Source organism: Chlorocebus sabaeus, chromosome 3 (assembly GCF_047675955.1).
Source record: "Chlorocebus sabaeus isolate Y175 chromosome 3, mChlSab1.0.hap1, whole genome shotgun sequence".
Taxonomy (NCBI): Eukaryota; Metazoa; Chordata; class Mammalia; order Primates; family Cercopithecidae; genus Chlorocebus; species Chlorocebus sabaeus.
This window is the reverse complement of record NC_132906.1, coordinates 35725899-35745849: the sequence shown is the minus strand read 5'-3', so window position 1 is coordinate 35745849 and position 19951 is coordinate 35725899. Positions and strand designations below refer to the sequence as shown.

General features: G+C 33.3%; 1 long non-coding RNA gene across 1 annotated transcript; it reads left to right on the top strand.

Annotated features, from left to right (window-relative positions):
- The first annotated feature begins 8189 nt into the window (after window positions 1–8189).
- Window positions 8190–15823, top strand: LOC119620062 (uncharacterized). The gene is made up of 3 exons (XR_012092592.1): window positions 8190–8341; window positions 10872–11005; window positions 14379–15823. It is a non-coding gene; the product is annotated as an uncharacterized lncRNA (long non-coding RNA).
- The last annotated feature ends 4128 nt before the right edge of the window (window positions 15824–19951 follow it).

Sequence of the window (19951 nt, the reverse complement as noted above, 5' to 3'; positions counted from 1 at the left end):
AGGCAAGCCCCTTGGCTATGCTGGGAAGATTCAGACCTTGTCTGCAGCTCTGTCCTTTTCCTGTGCTCTGTAATCTGATATATGATTAAAATGCTTACTTACCAAGTTTTTCATTAAAGATAAAAATTGCCAAGAGTAAACATTTTAACATATGTAATTTAGACTATGAGAGAAACAGTTTACATGCAAGTTGTACAAAAAAAGTAGAATGTGTATTTGGTAAAAGGTTATAAGAAAGTGTAAAAATATGGTTTTTGTTAAAGGGAAATGATTTTTACTTTAGAAATTTTAAGAATTGTCTTAAGTTAAAAAATTGTAGGACAAGACTAAAGTTGTAGAAGATTTGCAAATGATTGATCTTTTAAAGGAAGTACTGCATATGATCAAGTTGGTCAAAATTTGAAGATTTTTTAGTTTTTCTATAAATTAAACATTAAGATAAAAAGCACAGTGATTCAAGGCCAGAATCTGGGCCCATGTCTCAGAATAACAGGGTTTCCTTGGAGCACTGATCTGCTCATTAGTACAAAATTGTAAAGGGTTATAAAAGGCTTATGGAATCTTACCTTATGATTAAATTGACTAAAATTAGATTTGTTTATAAGATTTTGTTAAAAATTAGTCTTAATGCACTAATTTATAGGTGAAATTTGGTTTTCTCTTATGAGCAAGATTTTTGTGTAATATTGAGAGATAATGAAAGATTTTTGTTTGCATTTTGAGTAAACTACAGGAAAAATAGGAAATTAATAAAAGGAGGCAGAAGAGACAAATTCAGTTGGCTTCATGCTACCTTTATTTGGTCTTATTTGGAAAGCTGTTTTCTCTCTATCACAGTGTAAAAGGTTTTGCTTTTTTGAAATTTTTGAGTTATTATTTCTGCTAAATGAAAGACCTGTGACCCTGTTTTCTGATATCAAATGTTTAAAACATTTGATATTTGACAAACCTCCCAAAATCAAAATTTCAAGTTCTAAATTTAGTCCTTTTGACCTCATTAACTTTTTTTTAGATATCAGGACCTCTGACGTCCAAAAAGGACATATTTGGCTTACTTGGTAATTATACAATTATACAGGAAGCATTGTGAAGTATGAAACAGTCAATGGCTTTCTTTGAGTGGTATTTGTATGAATTTGTTATTGGTAAGTGTTCCAGAATTGCGTGAGACTCATAATTCTGATGGCTGGGTGTATGATATCAGTAATAGTTATGATTGTTATGTTAAATTGTTGTATGCCACAAAGATGAACAGATTTCCTCGTCAATTGCATGTTTGACCACGGCTATCTTTTATCATTTACAATTATCATTTTTCTTTGTTTCTTTCCAAAGGCAGTTTTGTGATCAGCTGTAGGACTCTCATGGGTGTTCTTGAATATTGGTTTCTGATAACTTTGTAAATGGTGTCATTGGAATAGGGAGGAAAGCTTCCAAGGAACTCTTGGAGAGCTAATGTGTTCATGAATATTGAATAGAAAAAGTGTTTACTGCAGGGACTGAATAGAATATTGAAATAATCTTTATACTTTTTTTCCAAAAACACTGCTGATTCATTTTGTTTTAGTTTTCAGAATTAAGAAAACTTTTTTGTTTTGAGCAATTTAGAGTTTTTAACAATTGAATAAAGTATACTCATGTGAATAAAATTGAAAAGTTTCTTTCCCTTTACCTGATTTCTCCAGAATTTGAAAACTATTTGTAAGTATTCTAAATTTATAGCAATATCATTATTGACATAAGTTCAATGAGACTTTGACTGGAATGGCATGTTTTCAGATATGAGTAGACTGCTTTAAGGAATTGAGGTTGACTTATAGAGCTAATAAAAACCAACTGGAAAAACCGGCCTCATTTCTTGTCTAAGCAGTCCCTTTGCGGAGCTCCTGACTTGTAGTATGTACAGAAAGTTACTTTTTGACAGGCTCAGGAACCCAAAGTTACTCTAGAAACTTAAGAGGAGATGAATTCAACTGATTCATACAGGTATTTGCAGGCACAGATGAATTATTGGCTGGACTCAAGAGGCTTTTAAAAGGTCTAATCAGATACCTTATGAAAATATTCCAGCAAAGCCAATTTAGAAAAAGGAGCCTATATGACAAATGATTATTCTTGTTGCACTTTATGCAAATAATCTGGGCAAAAATAATGAGACTGTAATTTATTCTGCAAAGACATTGGTCCTACTATGATTTCTCTGGTAAAGTGGGGAACTGCAGAGACCAAATATGTTTCAGGAAAAAACTATAGTATACTTCTTATTAGATTCTAGCTTTGTTAATTGGCTGTTTTTGATTATCTACTGATGACCCCATAACTGACTGGTTCTCAGTGTCATTCACCTGGATGCCTCAAGATTTTGGGTCCATTCTACAGGGACTCCAGAAGCTAGTGCTTTCACTCCTAATGTTAGGATCTATTGTTTATCTTATGGTTTGCTGTTGACTGAAGTGCTGTGCTAAAGTTGTGAATAAGAGTACTAATGTCTCTGCCATACAAACATTGGGACCTTAGCCAGGCACTTGTTAATACATGCAGACAACTCCAAAATGGTTTTATTTTTCTCTAGCTAGGCCCAATTTTAACCCCAACCATGCTACCTGTCATCAGGTAGAAATTGGAGTGGTCATCAGTCTTCTACTAGCTTTATAATTTATACCTTGAAGTATGCTCAAGCCAAAGAAGGGTCAAAGATGGGTGATTGAAGGTACCTTTGCAAATAATATGTCAACAGAGAAGTTTAGCATGGTAGACATCATACTGCTTCTATCCCCACAGGTTGGCTATATTCATTTATTCCTGGGCGTAGGCCAAGTTAACTATGGAAAAAATTTCCTTTGTAGTTTAATTTTGAAGCAAGGATAATAATAATTGCTCCCTAAAAATGATCCCCTCCTTGTTCTGCGACCAAAACTATCTTTGTAAGACTAATGAAAGACCACAAGATTATGATTATGAAAACGGCCTGGACTCTGCTAAAATGTAGGCATAATTAAATGATAAGCAGCCATTGTTTCCTAGCCTCCTTTTCTAAAATCCCTTACTGCTCAGGAGTCACATGGCCAGAGGTTACAAGATTTGTGACTTCCCCAGTTGCTCCTATGGATAACGTTACTAGTGTACAACCTTAGATAGGTCCTTGGAGAGGTTTTTCAGACTTTTTTCATTCTGGCAATACGCTGACCTCAACCAAACCCATGACTCACGATGCAAAGAATCCTATGTTTCCCATTCAAAGGCTAACTCAGTGCATGAGAACCATTTTCCACATCCCTGTGATTTTATCTCCACCAATCAGCAGCATCTATTCTCTAACGCCCTGTCTGACACATTATCCATAAAATCCTAGCCTCTGAGTAATCAGGGAAGCGGATTTGAGTAATAAATTCCTTTAATGGCGCTTGGATGGCTCTGTGATTATGAAACTCTTTCTCCACTGCAATATTGCTGTCCCAGTGAATTGGTTTTACCTGTGCAGTGGGCAAGAAGAACCTACTGGTGGTTACAGAATTTATTGGTTAGCTTTTATTCTGTGCAAAGCTCAAACTTTGTGGTTAAAGAACAGCCACCAGTTCTTATTGCTCATGGCTGTAGAGTCAGTCATATAAGTAGCTCTGCTGATTTTTGGTTAAAAAATAATTGAGACATTTGCCAATGCAAAAATTCCTCTGCAAAGCATACAGAAAAAAAACGTCATTATCAAACCAGCCTTAAAGCAAACAAAATTGTGCATCACAGACAATCCACTAAAAAAAAGAATAAAATCTTAGTCAATAGTCAGGAAGATAAAACCCATCACATATGTGTTCTCATAATAAACTAGAGTCCTCAAATATGGGTATTGAAGTAAGAGGACCATTTGTCATACATAGTTAGTTGTATACTCATCTCCTAATTAAAATGCTAATGACTCGTGTTTATCCAAAAGCAAAATAAGCTTTAACATCTTGATGACAAGAGGTAGTTTTAACAAACTGCAAACCTAGAGGAGAAGTTAAGCTAGTTAGCCTCCCACCCTCCAGGCTACTATTCAAGACTGGCAGATAGCTGCACAGTCTTCGTTTATTATTACATTTCAAAGAGATGGCTTCTAGGTCCGTAAGAAAAGCATTCTGGGTTTTAAAACTGTCAAGAGACTTATTTAACATCTTAAAAGAGATATTTATATAAATACACACACACACACACACACACACACACACACACATATATATATATCTCAAAGGACAGAGAAATACTCTACAAAGAAAAGTTTTCTAAGAAGTGCTCTAAGAAAAGGGAGGGGTGGGCTTTTTCTTTTTTTTTTGAGATGGAGTCTTGCTCCATCATCCAGGCTGGAATACAGTGGCATGATCTTGGCATACTGCAACCTCCATCTCCTGGGTTCAAGTGATTCTCGTACCTTGGCCTCCTGAGTAGCTGGGATTACAGGTGCCCGCCACCATGCCCAGCTATTGTTTTGTATTTTTAGTAGTGACAGGGTTTTGCCGTGTTGGCCAGGCTGGTATTGAACTCCTGACTTCAGGCTATCCACCCACCTTGGCCTCCCAAAATGCTGGGATTACAGGTGTGAGCCACTGTGCCCAGCTTGGAGGGGTGTTTTCCCCACTTTTTGTCTCATGGTGAATTACATGTTTTTACTTTTGATTTATATATATCTTTACAGGACTGGGTCCAGGTTCATCCTGATCTGGAATAGGCTGACACCTGAGTCTGCAGTAACCTGACAGTTATGTGGACTTTGGCTCATCTAGAGAGTCTTTACCCATGTGGTTAGTGCTTAGCTTGATGTGAGATCCTAACCAGGGATGACATGTGTCACTCTTTATTTATTTGTTTAGCCCAAGGTTTCCACATTGTACTGGTGAGTTTTCAAGAACCAGTAGAAGCATTCAAAACTCCTTGAGGCTTATGTTCAGAATCAGCACAAAACATTTCACCAGCATTTTGTTGGTCAAAGAAAATCAGAGTGTCAGTCTAGATTTAAGGGATAGGACAATAGTTTCTACCTTTTGATACAAAGAGCTCATGGATACTTGAAATTTGAAAACAAAAACAAAAACAAAAACTGTTTCTTTGTGAGAAAAAAATCCTACTATATAGAAAATATACAATTTCCAAATACATTTCATTGTGGTAGAGAGAGTTCTTAACAGTTACTTCATGTGGTTCTCAGATTTGTTACCTTCCCATGTGATGAGATTGAGATCATTTGCCTAATTCTGGACAATGGACCACAATAAAGTGGCATGTGTTTCTTATTCTCTGAGAGAGTCAAGATGAAGATGTGCCTCCTTCATCATTCTCTTTCCCTACTGTGACAACTTTGGAGACCACATGGTCCAACTAGCATAGAACTTAGGAAGGCACTTCAGTTACTGTTACTGGTTTATTGTAAGGGATACAAATGAACACACAGGTAAAGAGGTACATAGGGTGAGGTCTAAAAGGGTTCCAAATACAGAAACATCTGTCCCATAGTGTTTCAGTGTGCCACTGAAACGTGGTATGTTCTTCAACTCAGAAGCTCCCTGAACTCTATAGCTTAGCAGTTTTATGGAGGTTTCATTAAGTAGACATGATTGACTAAATCATTGGCCATTGCTGGATTGCTGGAGCTCAATCTCCAGCCCGTTTCCCATTCCCAGAAGTTAAGGGAGTGGGGCTGAAAATTTCAAACTTGTAATGAAGGCTAGATCTTTCTGGAGACTAGCCCCCATTCTGCAAGTATCTAGGAGCCAGACTTCCAAGAGTCACCTCATTAGAAGAAGTGATTCTTCTATCACCCTTATTGATCAGAATATTTCAATGGTTCCAGGTGTTCTGTACCAGGAACTTGGACAAAGACTAAATGTCTTTATTATACCATAGTGCCTTTTTTTTTTTTTTTTAACATTTACATGAAAATTTTTCTCTAGCAATGTATTTTTTTAATTTTTTGGAGATATGCATAGGAGTGGAATTGTTAGTTGTATTTGATAATTCTACATTTAACAATTTAAGGAATCACACAACTATTTTCCAAAGCTGCTGTACCATTTCAAAATCACAGTGGTAATGTACAATGATTCCAATTTCTTTACATCTTAACCAACACCAGTTAGTGTCTGTAGTTTCTGTCTTTTTATTACACTAACCTAGTGGTTATGCAGTGGAGTCTTGTTTTTATCTGCATTTCTCTAACAGCTAATGATGTTGAGCAGCTTTTCATGAGCTTATTGGCCATCTGCACACTTTTTTGAGAAATATCTATTTGTATGCTTTGTCCATTTAGTGTTGAGTTTTTTAATCTTTTGATTATTGAGTTGTAAAGTTCATAATATATTCTGCATACAAGTCTTTTCCCAGGTATATGGTTTGCAAATATTTTATCTCACTTTGTAGGTTGTGTTTTTAGTTTCTTGTGGGTATAGATTACAGCAAAAAAGTGTTTACTTTTGGTGAAGTGCAATTTATTTGTAATTTTCTTTTACATATTTTGTTTTCATATAGTATTAATGAAGCATTGCCCAATTTAAGGTTACAAAGATTTATTGTTATGTTTTCTTCTAGAAATTTCATAGTTTTAAATCTTACAACTATGTCTACGATCTATTTTTGTATTAATTTTAGGTTATGGTGTTAGAAAGGAGTCTAATTGCATTTTTGGTATGGATGTGTCATGTTGTCACAATATCATTTGTTAGCATTAACATTCTTATAAAAAATCAATTGTAAAGTATTTGGACTCTCATTCCTAGCCTATATATGTGTGTGTGTGTGTGTATATATATATACACATATATATACACATATATAAATATATACACGTGTGTATATATATATATATACACACTCATATAATGAGTGCAACACTCTCTTGATTCATTGTACCCATATAAACATCCATATGAGTGCAACACTCTGTTGGTTAGTGTAGATTTTTAGTAAGTTTGAAAATGAAAAGTGTGAGTACTCAAACTCTTCTATTTATTTTTCAAGATTGTTTTTTGATAAATAGCTTTCTCTGAAATTCTATATTAATTTTAAGGTCAGTTTGGGAGTTTCTGTAATTTGTGAAATGTGTGCATCAATATGGAAAGTATAGCTTTCTTTACAAAATTAAATCTTCTGGTCCATTAAAATTGGATTATTTTTCTAATTTATTTAGATATTAAGTTTCAACTATATTTTGTAGTTTTCAGTGTATACGTTTTGTGCTTTTCTTATTAAGCTGATTCTTAAGTAAGTTATTCATTTGATGATATTGTAAATGAATTGTTTTCTTTATTTCACTTTTGGATCATTCATTTTTAGTGTATAGCAACACCACTGATATATTTATTTTACATTATTTTCAATTATAGATTGACAAATTATAGTTGTATATATTTATGTGGTATTTGGGGATGTAATAATTGTAATTACAATGCAAAATAATTGTCAAAGTAATTAACATATTTATCACCTCAAATTCTTATCTTTTTTATAATAGGAATGTTTGAAATCTACTTTAAATAATTTTGAAATGTACAAGACACTATTATCTACTATAGTCCTGGAACAAATTTAAAAAGCTACTAGAATCAGTACAATAATTTGTAAAGTAAATACCATGGATTTGTTATACTGTTCTTGCATCCTGCATACTTTATAAATTATCTTATTGATTCTAGTAGCATTTTTGTGTATTCTATCAAGTTTGCTGTATAGATAGAATGTTTTATGAAAATATAGATCTTTGGTGAAAGCTATCACTCTTGTATTAAGTATTTTGCTGCTTTTTTTTGGTAGATGTTTATCATGTTAAGGAATTCCTATTTCTTTTTGAAAAAAAATTTTTATTATAATCAACTATTAAATTGTAAGATGGCTTTTTCTGTAACATTGAGATTATTATGTTTTTGCATTCTGCATTCTGCTAATATGTAATAAATCTATTTGAATTATCTCATTGTTATTGAGTCATTATTAGTAGCTAATACCTTCCTAGGAATTTACTTACAAAGTTACTCAATTTATTAGCGTATGGTTTTTTCTTAATAGTACTCCTTTTTATCTTGTAAGGTCAGTAATAATGCTCTCTCTGTAACTTCTAATTTTAGTAGTATTAAAGTCTTTTAAAATTTTCTAATTTTGTAAAAAAAATTGTCAATTTTCTTGAACTTTTCAAAGAAGCAGATTTTGGTTTCATTAATTTTCTTGATTGTTCCTTTATTCTCCATTTCATTTGTTTCTTTTGCAATTTTTATTTTAATTTTTTTACTTATTTTAAGCTTTTATTCCTTTTTTTTCCCCCAGTGTCTTAAAGTGCAAGACTATGATACTGATTGGACGTCTATCCTCATTTTCAACATAGGTATTTACAGCTATAAATTTTCCTCTAACCGCAGATTTAACCACATCTCATGACTTTTGCTATGTTGTATTTTCGTTTTAATTCAGCTCAAAATAATTTCTCTTTTCTCTTTGATTTCCTCTTTGACCCAGTGGTCCAAGAACTATGTTTATTTAATTTCTATACATTTGTCTAAATTTCTTTCTGCTACTGATTTCTAATTTCATTGCATACGAGGTACAATTCTTTTGAATTTATTGAGGTTCAGTTATAGTCTAGAATGTTGTCCATCAGAGAATATTTCATGTGCATTTCCCATGACAAGATATTTAGCTTTCTTGAGGTAGAATGTTCTGTGGATGTCTGTTAGGTCTGCTTTTACAGTGTTCCTCAGCGATTCTATTTCCTTGTTTCTCTTCTGTGCAGTTGTTCTAGTCATTATTAAAAATGAAGCATTGGATGTCTCTAACTAGTATAATTGAATTGTTCATTTCTTTCCCCTTTATTTCTTCCAAGTATTTTTTGTTATGCATTTTAAGCCTCTCTTTTTTGGTGTATTTATATTTATTATTTTTATGTCTTTCCTATGGATTTATATTTTATCATACAATGTCACTAGTTATTTCTCTTAACATTTTGGGTTTTAAAGTCTATTTTGTCTGACATTAGTATAGCCACTTCAGTTTTCTTGTGATTGCTATTTGTAGGATCTCTTTTTTGTTTTTTGTTTTTTTTTTATCCTTTTACTTCCAATCTCTCTCTTTTCATCTGAGGTCTACAACCCAGAGAAAGCATATAGTTAAGTTTTGTTTTTTTAATCCAATCTGATCATTTTTGTTTTTTAATCAATTTACTTAATCCAATCACATTTAATTTTATTATTGGTATAGATTTTACCTTATCATTGTCTTTTTCTGTTTTACTTATCTCATATCTTATTTTTTCCTCTAGGCTTCCTTTATCACTTTGTCTTGAATTTTTTCTAAATGTTTTCTAATGTAACATTTTAATTCTTTTAGTATGATTTTTTTTCTGTTGTATTTTGAGTTATATCTTTAGTAGTTGCCATAGGACTTACCCTATATGTCTTACTTTATCAGAATTTACTTCAGATTTATACTAAATCTAATGAGATTATAAAAATGTTACTCATTCATAGTTCTACTTTCTTCTTTTTGTGCTATTATTGTTATATATAGTACATTTATATATGTTATAAACCCTATAATACATTGTTTTAGATATCAGTTTTATAATTTGATGTCTTTTAAAGAAGCTTAGAGCAGAAAGGAGATCAAGTATATATTTATAGTGTCTGTTATATTAAACTTAAAATTTTCCATTTCTGTATCTTTTCCTTTCTTCCTGAGGATTTAGTTACCATCTGTTGTCATTTCCTTACTCCAAAACAGATTTATTTCTGCATGCTTCCTTTGAGCTCTTAGCACTAAATATGTTACTTTCTTGCATGTTATAGGCCAAACACTATACTAATGTACACATTGTTTTATAAAATTAGATTTTAAATAAAGATAAAGAAGGTAAAGTAATATTCATTTATACAACCTTGTATAATTACTTATAATATACATACATAATTCCCTGTAAATAATTTTGCTTGTGTTCTTTGTTTTATTTGATGTAGGTTTGACTTTTTACCAGTGTTTTCATACTTTCTGCCTAAAGAACTTCCTTCAGGATTTTTTATAAGGTAGATCTTCTAGCAATGAATTCTCTCGGTTTTTGCTTTTGGAAATGTTTTTACTTCATCTTCATTTTTGAAACATACTTCTCTTGGATATAGGATTCTTGCCTTCTTGACATTATTGTTTGTAATGAGAGATCAATTGTTAATCTTATTGTGGGTTCATTGTAAGTGATGAGTTGTTTTCCTTTGCTGCTTTCAATATTTTCTCTTTGTTCTTCAGCTTAGCAACATATTTATTATGATGTTTCTGAATGTGTGTCTGTTTGATTTTTTTTCTACTTAAAGTTAATTGAGCATCTGACATGTATAGTGTAATCTTTTTCATCCATTTTGAAGATAATTCAGCCATTATGCTTTAAAGTATTTTTGTCTGCTTCTTTTATCTCTTCAGACCTTCTGACACTCCTATTACAAGTATGTTAATGTCCTAATGGTTTGTTGCATTTCTTTGAGGTTGTGTTTATTTTTCTTTATTCATTTTTATCTTTGTTCTTTAATATGTGATCACTATTGATATATCTTCAAGTTTATTACTTTGCAGGACAGTTCTCTGGGTGGCCTTGGACTGATCTAATTTTCTCCTAACCCCTGTCTCCTCCTTGATTACAATTCTACAAAATAACCATAGAATGTGCTGGGAATGCAATACCCTGAGACAGGGAGGAACTGTTGGAAACAGTCTGGGCCTAGTTCCTGTCCCTCCTGGAGAACGTAACATTTTGAGATAGGGAGGAACTACAGGGACACCGGGGGCTATGTTCCTCTTTCCTCTGGAAGCCAAGATGTTCTTCAAAGTTTGTCCCAGTGAGTTTCATGGCCAATGGTATATATATATATCCACAGGTAGGATGCCTTTTGGGGTCCCTTGGCTGTGATGCAAGTGGAGCATGTGAATCAACGTTCCATCTACCCTGGGAAGCCGTCTTGGGCCTTGAGGGACCAACTCACAGTGGATCTTGGTCCCTTGCTGCATATCTGTAAGTAATGAATCTACTTCATATGATTTTGTATTTGAACATGTTCTGTCTCACTCAGATAACTGGGTAACAAGTACATGGTGAATCTGTTTTACATAATACCTTCTTCTGTCAGTTCAAGTCTTCTCTTGAGCACCTGTAGTGTATTTTGTCTCAGTTATTATGCTTTCTAAGTCCAGAATTTCCATTTTTAAATAATTTTTCATCTCTTTATTATTTTCCATTTGATGATAAATTGTCATTATGCCTTTCTTTAGTTTTTGAAACATAGTTTTCTCCAGATTTTTTAAACATATATATAGTAACTACTTTGTAGTTTTGGTCTCTAAAGCCAACATTTAGGTTACCTCAAATGCAAACAATATTGTCTGCTCTTTCATTCCCGTCTATGGGCAGCACTATCCTGTTTCTCTGCATGTCTCATGTATTTTTGTTGAAAAAGAGACACTTTTTATTATGTATTTTAGCAACTCATGATATTGATATCCTTCAGTCTATTGGATATCAGTGTGGTGAGTTGAATAATATATTGTAGCAACTCTGGACACTTAGTCCTACCCCATGCTCCAGATCTTGGTGGTGGTGGTGTTATATGTATTTTTGATTGTTTATTTGTTTCAGAGCTTGGTTGGACCAAGAAAAACCTGGGGTTGTTTGCCTCACTTACACTGGGGACTAGATAGGGAGAAGGCGAGGCCAGTCTTCTTGGAATGTTTTGCAACATCAAACTAGGAGGATGATCACCTCTGATCTTCCCTACCTGTGGTGAAACTGTACCCCTAGACTGAAAACTAGAGGAAGAGAAGCCTTACTTTCTTGACAGGAGCTACACAAAGTAGAGTTTCTGTTATACTCATCTAGCAGGGAAAATGGGACTGGGTGATGGCTCAAATGCTATAGATTCACATTGTCTTTATCAAGATTTATTACACCTTCTTAAATACATTTTAATTCATTTCCTGTATGCTATTAGGACACTTCACATACATTTCTAATGGTTATTTTAACAAAATGTTTATCAGTAAATCGTTGTTTGGCTTGGAAAAGGGTCTGCCAACCTCCTGTCACTGCTATTCTGAATGTCCTACTACTTTACTTTTCTTACGTATTTATGTATTATATATAACATATGTATACAATTCGAAGGTCTATATTATCATTATATTTTCTTTTTTTCACTATTTTAAGTTTGCTAACTGCTATTTAAACTACTCTTTAAATGTTATTAGTTGCTGCATGGTTTATTTAAGTTTGCTAGGTAGCCTTTGACAAATTAATATTTTAATATAGGAAATATTACTGATTTGTAGAGTTGGTATTTAATCCATAGTCATATGAATTTTAGACATTTTTATTATAGTCAATATCTTTTGGTCTTTGGCTAGGTTTTCTATACACTTTCTTTCCTTCTTCTTTTTCTTTTTTTTGAGATGGAATCTCTCTCTGTTGCCCAGGATGGAGTGCAGTGGCGCGGTCTTGGCTTACTGCAACCTCCCCATCCCGGATTCAAGCGATTGTCCTGCCTCAGTCTCCTGAATAGCTAGGACTACAGGTGTGCACCATCACACATAGCTAATTTTTGTGTTTTTAGTAGAGACAGGGTTTCACCATGCTGGCCAGGCTGGTCGCGAACTCTTGACCTCAGGTAATTCACCAGCCTTGGCCTCCCAAAGTGCTGGTATTACAGGCGTGAGCCACTGTGCCCAGCCCACTTTCCTTCCTTTTTTTGTTCTTTCTTTGTGGCGTCTTCAAATTATACAAATTTATAGAAAAAGGATACTGTTATTTATTAAAAATATTTGGTAAAAAATTTACATTCTCACTTGCAATGTATGTCTATTTTATAAGTAATAGAAAACTCAATAAATAGAATGTTATCACAACTACATATGTTAATCATTTCTAGATGTGAATGTCATATGGGAAATAAGCTTTTTAAACTTCTTTAAGAGTGTTCATATTTTAATCTATTTGAAATTAAGAAATAAGCTCCTCTACCGCTACCTTCAGGGATCACTAACCCTCTCAGGATGTGAATGACAATTTTGAAGAAAAAAAACTGTAATTATCCTAAAGAAAAGCAAATTGTAATTAATTGAAATGGCTAAGTTATTTGACAACTTGAAAAAGAATTTCAATTAAACAGACAAATTTTTCAGCAATATTAATGTAAAATTAAATGTAATTACTGATACATAGAAATAGAAATTTTGCCTTTGGTGACATTTTAACATAGACTGTTTATGTACTCATTACAGACATACAATTTAACAAATTAGAATATCTGAAGCATAGAATATTAAGAAACCTAAAGTACAGTAATAAGTAAGACTGTGTCCTCAATGGTCACCTCTTTTATAGAGTAACCCAGAAATTTCAGTATTCCAACAAAATGAGTGTTTGTTCCTTGTATATTTGAAAGCCTACAAAATTACTGTTTTGTAAGTCTCTGATCCTAAAAATTACTCTCTTCTAAGCCTGTGTTTCTACTTGTGGTTATCTTTCCATCTTATTGTTTTAGTTTCTTTGTCTTTCATGACCCTGTTGCCCTATAGATTTTTTCTGTGCATCACAGAAAAAATACTGGGCAGGTCTGATATCATGCAAAATGTGACATATTCTATTTGTTTGTAGTCATACCTAAATTCAAAAGAGGCTGAGATATGAATTCTAGTTTTGTGTCCTGCAGGAAAAGAAAACAGATTTGGGGAACAGTAATTCAGTCGATCACAATATGCCACCCAGTGGCCTGACCTGCAGAAGGGAAATTCCTGAGTTATTCAGAAAATAGTTCTAATATTTTACTTAGGAATTTGCAATCCACCAGAGGCTGAAAGACAATCACAGTGTTCCGTTTCTGTGTTTTACGTGTTTCTGAATGCTTTACATTCATTTTCTCAGTTTTTGGTAATTAATAATTAGGAGGACATAAAAATAGACGACGTGCAGATGTTAACAAGAAGACTTTGAGAGATAAAGTGACTTGATCACATCACAAAACTAATTAGTGAAAGATTGTAATTTTTGAAAACATTCCTAACTGATGATAAGCAGTGAAACAATGTAAGATAACAAGTAGAAAATTAGATTAGCTGAAGGAAACATGGATTTTACACTGGATATACTATAAACTTGGGGTGTGAGTGAGAATTCTTTAAATTTCTTTTGACATCACTCATTTTACGAACTCTGAACATAATAGTTCACGTTACGAACCACAAAAATGAAGGCAGAAAGGATTAACAGAAAGTAAAATGCATTTATGTCCTCAAAAGATATCTTCTCATATCCATCCAGTTTGTTCTGAACGTTTTCTCTGTGTTGATGTCTCCTGAAAGTTGAAAGTATGTTTTAAATGTGCTTCATTCCTCAGTTCTTCCATCATATTTCTCATGTGAGTGGCCGGGATGACTCTAGTCATTGCTCCTGTGATTCGGGAATGCTCAGGCTGTGGCTTTATGAAGTTGTTCCCAGAGGTGAAGACTATACTGAGCAGAAGTTGATTTTAAAGCTTCTTTCTAAATGTACAAAAGATAAGTTTCTATTAAGTAACTTTTCTATTCTAAAGGTTGAATTTAAAGACAAGAAACATTTAAAATATTACATAGGAAGATACAGGCATTTGAGTTAAAATGGAACACAAGCTAAAAAACGGACACTGCAGGGATTTTACTATAAAATATATTCCATAATGATATTTTGTGATAGTTTTTGTACTGTTTTACATTTAGATTTTAGTGTTGGCTATTTGTGGTGACTTTGAGAAAAATCACATAGGATTAATATCTTCTTGATCTCAGGCTTAAGCTTTAGAAATTGAAATTGTATTACCTCATTGTTCTTGACTGGTATAATTATAAAAGTGGTTAGCAAGACTAAAATATAATCACACAATATCCCAAATTAAAGGATATTAAAATCTGCATATTGAAGAAATATCTGGGTTTATTGCAGATGTGGGATGTGAGTTCTAGCTCATATTCACATATTCACACAAGTAAATGGATCAAGAAAATGTGGTGTATATACACAATGGAATATTATTTTGCCATTAAAATGAATGAAATTCTGTCATTTGCAATAACATGGATGGAACTGGAGGATATTATGTTAAGTGTTATAAACCTGGCACAGAAAGACAAGTGTTGCATCTTTTCGTACGTGGGAACTAGAAACAATTGATCTCATGGAGGCAGTGAATAGCATGATGGTTACCAGAGGCTTGAAAGGCTAAAGTGGGTCTCATTAATTGGTAGAAAAATACATTTACATAGCAAGAATAAGATCTAGTGTTTGGTAACACAATAGGACAACTATAGTTAACAATCATTTATTGTACATTACAAAATAATGGAAGGAATACATTTGGAATGTTGCCAACACAAAGAAGTGATAAGTGTTTGAACTGATGGTTAGTTCAGTTATCAGATTTGATCACTATACATTGTATGCTTGTGTCACATGTACCCCATAAATATGTACGACTATGTATTAATAAATGTTTTAATTGTGGAAAATACAATTATACTGTTTATAAAACTATGCAGCGATTTTTCTACATTGAAAATTCACCAGTTGATACTCTGAACAAGACATTGCTTATATTTCTTTTAATTCTCTCTATATATTTTTTCAATTATTCATCCTTTTAAAATCCATTAATCACCTTATTACCTCCCTATTGCAACTTCTCCTTGATGTATATCAGATACTGCAATTTTAAATCAATTTTGAAATTGCTGACTCAGTATTATATTAATTCATTATCATGAATTATGAGTTTCACATATAAACATTTAGGTCCCACATTTTTCTATGCTCTGGCAAAATGTAAGATGAATGAAATATAATTCTTGGTGGCTCAGTTTAAGATTAAAATAGACATTCAAACAGATATTTGCAATATAATGTGATAAATGGTATGAAAGAAATATTTATCCCTAACTACAGATATCTGAGGCTGTCACTTGAACAATAGCTTCCTGGGTGGATTATGAGTATCTCCAGGAGAAATTAGTTGATCAGGCAGACAGAAAATAAAGTTCTGTGTATCAGAGAGAGGGAGCAAATAAAGCACAGATACTAGCAGTAAATACTATCATATGAGTAGGAAACTTACAAGTAATTTATTAGAAGTGGAATCCCCAAGGTCCAGTGATGTGTTGGAGCTGGTTCCCACCAGTTCACAAGATCTTCTTGTGTACATCTCCTCCCAACACTGTCTCTAAGGACAGTAACTTATTAGGCTGGATATTGGCCATGATGAGAGTATTTATATCACAGAAATTGGCAAATATTACAGATCAAGGTATCCTCCCTCCTTTCCTTCCTTCCTTTCTTCCTTCCTTCCTTTCTTCCTTCCTTTCTTCCTTCCTTCCTTCCTTCCTTCCTTCCTTCCTTCCTTCCTTCCTTCCTTCCTTCCTTCCTTTTTTCTTTCTTTTTTTTTCAATTCCTTCTTCTTTTCCTTTCCTTCTTCTTGGAGAATTGGTTTACAAAAACATTAACAAAAACATCATTGCTTTAGTAGTAAAATATTTCTAATAAAATTATACACTAAAATGTGCACAAAAACATACAGAACTATAATTAAGCCACCGTGAGGAGGGGCCTGAAATTCTCTATTACTCATAAGTATATGTGGTATACCTATGATCTAAGGCTTGGAAAACATTGGCAAACATAGGATGAAAAGTCACTAGAGAATCACAGTTGTAAAATGAGTCTGGTGGATTTGTAATGGGAATGAAAATGATGAACAGGAAACCAGTTATTCTTCATGGTTTATTTATTTTTATTTTTTTAAAGAAGAAGCTTTCCTCTTTTCTGGGAGTTTTCAAATTAATTGCTTGAAAAGGTTTGGAAAATAGCAGGAACACCACAAAATCAGCTGCAGTGCCCAGATGTTCTCATGGAGAATTTTAGAAGTTGATAAGAAGTAAATAAGGTATCTAGAGGAGAGTAACTTTTATTTTTCCCTAGGTCCTGCAAGGGGCTTGGCATAGCATGGGGAAGGGAAGCATTTGTCTTCTTTATCGTATTGTAATGGCAATTAGTGGCTACTATTGTCAAAATCTGCAATGATTATATTTAATAGAAGGAGAATTTAGAAGAGAGGCATAGAACACCTTTAAATTATGGATACAGAAACTATCTGAGTGAACTATACAACGTATTCCTTAAGCACTGGGACAAGACTACACTTAGGTTGGTAAAGAGCTGTCAATACTCTGTAAGCTATTGAGATAACGTCTATCAGTAGAACATTGCATTGTCTCACCACTTAACTTTCACAATTTTGTCTTCTTTGAACTATTTAATTTCTTATTATGATCTTGAGTGCTTGGCAGCTAGATGTATATAAAATGACATAATGGACTTTTTATGGGCTATTCAACTAGTGATCTTTTAACTCATATTGCTAAGTAGTGTGCGAAAATAAGCTATTTTAGCACAATTTTTAAAGCAATCTTCATTTCAAATCACTCTGATAGTGTATTTTTCAGTTCTAGTAAGATATCATATATTGTTAAACTTTAAAATATGGTATGAGACTCTGTCAAGTTTAGAAACGAGCAATTATATTCCTTCAGGTCACCAGTCATAAATTTCATGATTGAGTTCTGGCATATTACCTTTCCCATACTCATTTTGGTTGTATTCTAGAAGTCTGGAAGATTCAATTTAAGTAAACTGTTAATATAAGTATATACATGAATTAGTTTAAATATTAAAGCCATACTTTTAAGAACCTTTGTATAGGTAAGCATGAGGATGTGAAGTACCAGCTGACAACTGTATTTGTCCTTAAAAGAACCAAGTTTCTGAGTGTCTGTAGTAGTTGAGATGGAGATTCTACGTAGTTTGGAAAACTCTATCTCTTGGTCATCCTCCTTCAGTAAAGGGGGAAAATGAGCCAGAGTAATATAACCCTAAACTCCTAGTATCTTGTGAATATCCAGGACTAGACTGGGACAAATCACGTTAAGAACTGTAAAATTTCTGAGATCTTACCTACTTGCAAGCTAACAAATTGTCCTGCCCCTGGTTCATAAATGCTGGCAGAAAACACAGGGATCTTGCGTCAGAGTCAAAAGACTTTATTACTCAGCACACCCAGCAGTATGAGCTTCAAGTTTTGTATTAGTTCCTATTGTACATTGTGATGAACAGACCTTAGGATGGCCTCTTCTTTCCACAAAGGTTTCTACTTCCCGATGTTTATGTATTTGTGTAATCCCTTTCATTTGGGTACTGGTGACAATTATGACTTACTTTTAACAAATAGGATATGGCAAAAGCTATGGGATAGCACTTTCACAGTTAGATTATCATAGGCACGAGCAATCAGATGTCACTATTATGATTTTATTTCATTAAGTGACACTCTGTCTTAGCAGTTTGGAGATTCTTCCTGTAGTCTTGACTGAAAAACAAAACAAAACAGGAGGCTTGTTGGAGAACCCATGTTTCAAGGAACTGCTTGCAGCCTTTAGAAACTCTTGGTACCTGGTAAACTCCAGCCAACCGCTTATAAAACCTGAGGTCCTCAGCCATACAACTACAAATAACTGCCAATAACGGGAATGAGCTTGATAACAGATTCTTCCTCAGTTAGGCCTGAGAAGAGTGGGGATAATAAAAGCATGTTGTTGTAAACAATTATATTTATGGCCATTTGTTACATGACATAGAAAACACTGCTCAAGTCCCATGGTAGTAATGAAGAGGCAGACCCAGGTAGATGCTGCACACATCTTGGGTTTGTGTTGTGACTGAAGAACTCAGACTAGGAAATTTTAATTTTATATGCAGGACTATTAGAAAAAATTGCCTAAACTTTATCATTGGAGGGAAACATTAGCTTGATTATACCAGACAGTAAACATACTTTCTTTCTGACTGTGAGGAAGATACTATCTTAATCCTCTAAGGCTGTTTGCTATGCAAATATTCTTGCAAAAATAGTCCAGAAAAACTGCTGTCACAAGTTGCATAGAAATGCCATAGAGAATAGTTGCCCATAGTGCAGAATTTCTTCTAGTACTCTAGGAGAATTTCCATACAGTTAGCTTTATACAGTTGTATGGAAGAGACACTGTTAAATCACATCCATGTCAAAAGTTCCAACTGGGGCTAAAAAAAAATGGTAGACAAATATCCGAACAAATATTAGAAAATCCTATGTGGTTACCTATGGTTTCTCCTTTATAAAACTTTATTTACAGTCACTATTACTAATATCATACTTTGGTATAGAGCAAATCTGGGAGTGTACATGAACTTAAAAAATTCATAAAAATACAAAGGAAGAAATAAGCCACACACAGAAAGACAAAAAAAAATTTCCTGATCTTACTTGTATGTACAATCTAGAAAATGTTAAACTTACAGTAACAGATGATAAAATGAAAGTTACCAAGACCTGAGGGGTGGCAGAAAAGGGGAGATATTGCTCAAAAAGTACACATTTTTAGTTATAAGATGAATAAGTTCTGAAGATCTAATGGACTGCATGGTCACTAATAATGTATTTTATACTTGAAATTTGTTAAGAGAGTAGATCTCAGGTGTTATCCCCATATACACATACACAAAAGGTAGCAATGTGAGGTGATGGTATGTTAACTAGCTCAGTCATAGCAATCGTTCACAATGTATATATATATCAAAATATGTTGTATACCTTCCATATATATCATTTTTATTTGTCAATCATGCCTCAATAAAGCTGAAAAAAAGATAAAGGAGAAATTTTCTGCTTTAACTGCTTTAAACATAAAGAAGACATAAATATTATTTCTTTTATTACTCAAAATATTGGTATTTTAGGATAAATAAACTTGAGAATCTGAAAATATTACCTAACATTAATAAAATTTAATTGATTAATTTCAAGTAATACATTTTATACTGTAGATTTTTTTTTAGTTTTTAACATTTGTAATA